Source organism: Crocodylus porosus, unplaced genomic scaffold (genome assembly GCF_001723895.1).
Source record: "Crocodylus porosus isolate Cpor-Errol unplaced genomic scaffold, CroPor_comp1, whole genome shotgun sequence".
In the NCBI taxonomy this organism is placed as follows: domain Eukaryota; kingdom Metazoa; phylum Chordata; order Crocodylia; family Crocodylidae; genus Crocodylus; species Crocodylus porosus.
This window is the reverse complement of record NW_017728950.1, coordinates 62,487,186-62,493,759: the sequence shown is the minus strand read 5'-3', so window position 1 is coordinate 62,493,759 and position 6,574 is coordinate 62,487,186. Positions and strand designations below refer to the sequence as shown.

General features: G+C 43.4%; 1 long non-coding RNA gene across 1 annotated transcript; it reads left to right on the top strand.

Annotated features, from left to right (window-relative positions):
• Nucleotides 1-223: 223 nt before the first annotated feature.
• On the top strand, nt 224-4,989 carry LOC109323760. Its single transcript, XR_002104747.1, has 4 exons — nt 224-552; nt 2,335-2,520; nt 4,233-4,404; nt 4,511-4,989. It is a non-coding gene; the product is annotated as an uncharacterized LOC109323760 (long non-coding RNA).
• Nucleotides 4,990-6,574: the final 1,585 nt, after the last annotated feature.

Sequence of the window (6,574 nt, the reverse complement as noted above, 5' to 3'; positions counted from 1 at the left end):
TATCAGCTCATTTTAGGTGCTCACTTTGAGAAGCTGAGGACGTGATTTTTCAAAATAAGCATTTTTTCCTAAGACTTGATGTTCAGAGCACAGTACTTACTGACTTCAGTACTGTAGTATTTAAAATGGGCTACCCAGAAAATAAGGACTATGCAACACGTAACTATGTAAATAATGCAGAGTTTTTTAAGCAGCAGCTTACTTCATCATCAGAAACTCTGCATGTGTGTGTGTCTATAAGGTATCACTCTATCCTGCCTTCTGCCTGACTTCTAACATGGCTAACTTATACTCTTTATCTATGCAACATTTGGAATAAGCACCTTGCTCAGTATTACCAAGGAAAACCATCACAGAAAGGATTAGAAGCAATTCTCTGGGCCAGCATTCACTGTGAGGCTTCTGCCTTCAGTCCTCTGTGCATTAACCAACTGCTGTTTCATCACTGGAAATGAGGGTCCTTCACATCACAGGCTGGGTTCTGCCCCAGGACATAAGCCATTCTGAGCACCGAATGAGGCACCGTTTCCATGAAAAACAGGATGTGATCATGTAAGTAAAGACTGTGTATTTTCTAAGTCTCGAGTGCCTGATTTTAATTTAATATTCTGCAGTGTTTTTTATGGTATACGATAGATAAGTATTAAATTCGTAATGACAATCTCTGCTTAGCCATGTGACACTATTGCAACAATCAAAATATGGGTCAGAACAGAGAATTACCTTTTTGTTTAACCCACAGTTTACTTGTCAACACACCACAAACACCCACTACTGCAGCATACACGTGTGCAATTGTACCAATTTCCATTTCCTCTTCCAGACCCAAAGTGATCACAGAAGTACATGCACACATGTATGCGCGTGCTCAGACACACATTCAGAGGTTTCTCAGTTGCCTTTTTTTACTATCCTCTTTTTAATACAGAAGTAAGAAAAGGGCCTAAGATGCTATTATAACATAATCCTGCCCTAGGGCCATGAAGAAAAGCCCATCTTTATTCTCTCTATAATAGCCCTTAAGATATTTGAAGACTGTTACCAAATCTCCCCTCAGTCTTCTCATTTCCAGACTAAATAACTCTATCTAGCTGTTTCAGGCTCACCTCATAAGTCATCCCTGGCATCTAATCCTGAGAAACAATAAAAAAGCAGGAGTCAGCAAATGTTGAGTTGCAGTCCCAGCTCTGCTACTGACTTCCTGGCTGGACTGCTGCACCTCTCTATTTTCCCACCTGCAGAACACTAATAATAATAACTAGGCCTGTGCAAAGCGGAAAGTATTTGTTTCAGATTCAGCCAATTTGGAGGACAGCAATTCTATTTGGAGATTTGAATCACTGTTCCGAATTGATTCAGCCAAATCAGAAAGATTTGGCACCGCTTCGGAGATTCGGCCATAGACTAAACAGGCAGCTGACGGCTGCTTCCAGCTGGTAAGTCTGCTGGGGTTGGGGGAAAGCGGAGGAGGGAGGAAATGGGCATGGGGGAAGGAGGGATTGGGGCTGGGACAAGCTGCCCAGCTGGGGTTGGGGGCGCGTTACTTAGCAAGGGGGGCATGAGATACAGGTGCAGCAGCACTGGGAGCTTCAGATGCTTCAAATCGATTTGGAACTTTTAATTGGCCTCCAGATTCAATTTGGATTTAGAGATATGGTCCCCAAATCAAGCCAAATCTCCTTCAAATCAAATTGGCTACCAAAGCTTCACAAAGCCCTAAAAATAACCTCTCTCACAAACAACGTTGTTGGATGGATCGATTCCTTGAAGTAAATGGAGTCATGCTGGTTCCCACCAAGTAAGAATCTGGCCCACTGTCTGTACAATGCTTTCAGTGATGTAGCTACTACCTAAATGATAGTATGCAATAAACATTCTTTATCAAGAATTTTAAAATTAAGCAATAATTCTAAAACCCAATGCAAAGTGTGGGTGCATGCGCACATGCATGTTTGTGCGTGCACAAATAATTATGGGGGTAGAGGTTAAAAGGGAGTTATGCTAAGTGAAAAAACACATACTGGTGGATAACCTATGGGAAATGGGCAGTAAAAGAAATCAAATGATTGTACCTGATGGGGAAAAACACTTTGTTGTCCATACCAAAAGTGCTGCTGCCAAGGAACAGATGGAATTTTTTCGTCTGGCAAAAACAGCACCTTTTAATTCCTGTTTTTATTCCACATTGCAGTAACTTTAAGTTCACACTGACCTTTTCTGCTGTAGAGTTAATTGATTAACTGCTCTATTGTTGCACATTTTCTCACTACAAATTTCAGCTAGCTGATGACATGAGTGTGCTTATTTGATGCCTTTTTCTTTCCCCCTCATCAGGTCTCCAGTTTGGAAAAGTTTGAAGACATTGATTCTAATGGAAGAAACAAATGAACCTAAGGAATCACCCTTAGTAATTCAATGGATTCACAATTATTGGCCTAACAAATGCCAGCAGGGTGTAAGTAAAATCAGGCCTACTCCGTGTATAGTCAAAAACTCTGAATTACCTTTTTGCTGTTAATGGTGAGTCAGCAGAGATCTCGCTAGATAATTTTTTTCTTCCCTATTCTTTAATAAATTGAAATCTGAGCCCTACACGTTAAATATCCTCTGAACATTTTAAAATACAATTCACCAAAAAAGTTGTAGACAAGAACTATAAAAGAGCACTATATAAGAGCATGGAAGTTTCCCATCTGAATTTTCACAATGTAGTCACCTATTTAAGGTAGAAATTGCTGCTCCATCTCCAGATTTCTGGCTATATTCATCCAACTGGTCTTTCCAAAGTCATGATGTACCCTGAAGCTATCACTTCTCTTTTTACTAGATGCCCTTTATGTCCACATCAATGCTATAACCTACCGTATTTAACAATATTATATATTGTGTTACATGTTTGTGGCCATACAATTTTATATATTTTTGCTGTCTATGTTGGCCAGAAAAATCCAGCTGGTTATAACTTAGTTTTAATCTTGGTGCAAATAAAATCATGTTATAAAACAACTAAACATAACCGTGTTTTCAGAACTCCAGGGTTATTTGCTAGGGTTTGATAGGGCCTTAAAATCAATCCTCTGCAAATATGTATGCAAACTTAAAAATGCATGCATCTCACTGCTGTTCTACATCAGCCTCTGCACACACAGCAGTAGGTCTCTGTGCTGCTGCTGAACAATTAGAACCCAATTACCAGTCTTTCCCCCCGTCCCTTGAAGTGTTGCTGCTATCACCAATTACCTTGTTATCTCAGAGCAGCTCACAAGCTCCGGTATTAAGGAGACAAAGTCTTATCTCCAGTCAGTGTAAACCTGGATGAGCTATCAAAATGTCAGAGTTTCACTGGTATAACTGCATAAGAGGAGTTGTCTCAAGGAATCTTACTAAAGTTGGCTGAATCTCTTTTTCCTTCTTTTCCCCTGGCCCCTTCCTTTTAAATGAAAACCTGAATAATTGCAAGAAATTCAGCATTGCAAAAATAGTTTGGGTCTCCCAGATTTCTTTGCAAGGATAAGACTATAAAACCTGGCATAGAAAAAAAGAATAAAAAAGCAAAAATTACTAATTTATACCAACCGTTAGAATGATAAGGAATCTGGCTTAGTGAAGTAGTGAGCCTTATTAGTCTGACATCAGGCAGAAGGCAGGGTAGACTTGCAGTTTATAGATTAACCAAATTGGAGACATATAGCAAAAATCTCCCATTTGTAAACTTTTGTAAGCAAAAGGCTTATTCATCAGAAGTTGGGAATCTGCTCACAAGGTCAAATAAGTCATTCTGCATGGCCATTTGTATTTTGTCTCTATTTCTAAACATAACCAGCACTCAAAAACTGTAGAGGCCAGGTGAATGTTTAAACATCATTCATTTCAATAAGTAGGCTATCTACAATAAGACTCATGTTATCTGAAAGAAGGCAAGTAAAATGGACTTGTAAAAAGTAGCTACAAAACCAGCTAGTATGTAAAGATCAATATACTAGATTTCATACATCTCTGTCAGTCCACCCTGTGGATTCTCTACTGAAAAGCTTCCAGATCTTTCTTCAAATTCCTACTGTGAAAGACTAGAGGCATGTTACAGAGGCAAGTTGTTAGGTGACTGTTAAAACTCTTTCCCATCCATCCACCCATATGTTGTTACTGTGAGATTTGAATGCCTTTGCTGGGAGGTGGGACAGAAAAGGAGTTAAAACGATAAGCATAGAGCTACTTTTGTCTTGCACTTTCAGGGTTGGATGCTGCTCCAAGCAGAGGTGGGTAAAGAGTGGATGGTGTTGCAACCTGAAGCTCTGAACTGAATTAAACTTGTTGGTAACGGATGCCCAATTCCTGGAATGACGATGAACTGTGCAGTAACTGGAAAAGCCAGGAATAATACGAAATTCATAGAAAATCCCAAAGGTGAGAGGGGGCTATGGAGAGAAGACTGTTACATTTTCACATCACAATACCCACATAATCAAATCCCCTGCTTTTGAATGTTTTTGTTTTAATAATACAGCTACAGCACTTGGGTGGACTTCTATTTCATGCTGCTAGATGGAGGTTTTGACAGGTAGGAGAAAGGTAGAGTCAGTTCATTGCCCAAGCATGCAGGACGCTGCACCCAACTGGATGGCACATCTCTGCTTGGATAAAATAACTTTTGCATACTGTATCTGATCTGTTCCCATATTTCAGGGAATGTTCTGTGCAACAATGGGCCGAACACTAAAGATTCTGGTGAGGAGCAGCACAGGAAGTCTAGATGTATAGAGGAGGAACACAGACTCTAGCAACAGCTTAGCAGAGTTACCTCTGTACTTGTTGGCCAATGGTAGCTGTTACATCCTAATTATAGGCTTAGCTTAGTTCAACCTAGCTTTTCATTATAAATTAAAGATATTGATGTCCTGAAAGAAAAGAAGTAATAATGGAAAATATACCTGCACTAGGGGCATTTCACCTGTGCAGACATATGGATATGCTGCACTGGCTAAGATCCTGCTAGCATGGACACAGTTGTAAAAGCAATGCACTAGAGCAGGGGTTAGTTAGATCCGGCCCACAGAGGGACTTTTTCTGGCCCGCAGTGGGTCCCTTGGTCCAACCTGGCCCAGTACTGTCTGTCCTGTGGCCACTCCCTGAGCATGCAGCAGGGCTGGAGCTTTCTGGGCAGCCCAGGCAGTGGCAGCTCCTTCTGTCTGCTGCCACTTCTGGTCCCAGCCCTGCAGTAGTGGTAGGGACCCATGTGCACAGCCCCCACCCCAGCCACCCTGTGCCTGCTCCAGACTTGGCTCGGTGGTGCAGACCAGCTCCGAACCAGCTGGAACCTGCGCACATAGCCCCAAACCCCCCTTCACCTGCTCCAGACTTGCCTGCTGCACTGAGCAGTGGCAGCAGTGGTGGCAGCCAAGCAGAAGTTGCTGCTTGTCACAGGGGAAAAGCGGTCCCACTTTCTCACTGCTGCTGGGTGCTTCTTGCTGCAAACCCAGAGCACATACCTGGGTTGACCTGTCAGTCCTGTGCACTGCCACCTCTTCCCTGCTGGGCAACCCAGAGGTGGCAACAATGGCAGCGGTGAGGAGCAGCAGGGAAGCCCAGGCATAGTTGCAACAAGTGCCCAGCAGTGGCAAGGGGGAAGGGCCACTTTTCCCCCTCACACTGAGCAGCAACTTTTGCGTGACTGCCACCGCCACTGCTGCTGCTCAGAACAGGCAGGCAAGTCTGGAGCAGGTATGGGGCAGGTTGGGACTGTGCACACAGGTTCCAGCTGGTCCGGAGCTGGTCTGCTTCTGGGCTGAGTTCAGAGCAGGCACGGGGTGGGATGGGGTGTGGACTGTGCCCACAGGTCCCTGCCAGTACCATGGGGCTGAGGCCAGCAGCACTGGAAGCCAGAAGGAGCTGCTGCTATCACCTGAGTTGCCTAGAAAGGTGACTGACACAAGCTATACTGACACAGACAGAAGCATGTTTTGTTGGTATACCTACCCCTCTACTAGGGCCTTTGCTAGCAGACGTATGAGTCAAGCATTACATCTTATTACGCCCCAGACTGACACAGCTATGCTGTAGACATGGCCAAAGAGTGGTAAGGGAGAATGGAAATCGGAGTACACAGAATCTTTCCATGGTGGAAATGTGAAAGGGGTACACAGCACTGGGTGGAGGGGAAGAGTGAGAAATGTACTTAGAGGTGGAAGATAAGGCATGGTGGGAGGAACAGATTTGCAGGAAGTCACTGAAATAGAAAAATGGGGGTGGGGTAGAAATTGGCATGAGAATGAAGTAATGCAATGGAAAAAGGGGGGATTACAGGCATACAGAACCCACAGCATGAACGAGACAGTGGCACAATAGGGATAAGGAGAATGGGGAATGCACAGAGCTCCAAGCATGTAGCAGAAAAGCCTGGTGATGCCTAGATCCCTGGCCATATGGGAGAGATAAACGTGGGTGCCCCCACACCACTTGCATGGGTGAGAGAGTGTTAAGGGAGAAGGAAACCAAGAAACAGAATGTGGTTAATAAGGTAAAATAAAAGGAACATCAGGACCCCTTGTGGGCCACAAACTCAATATGCATAAGCTAT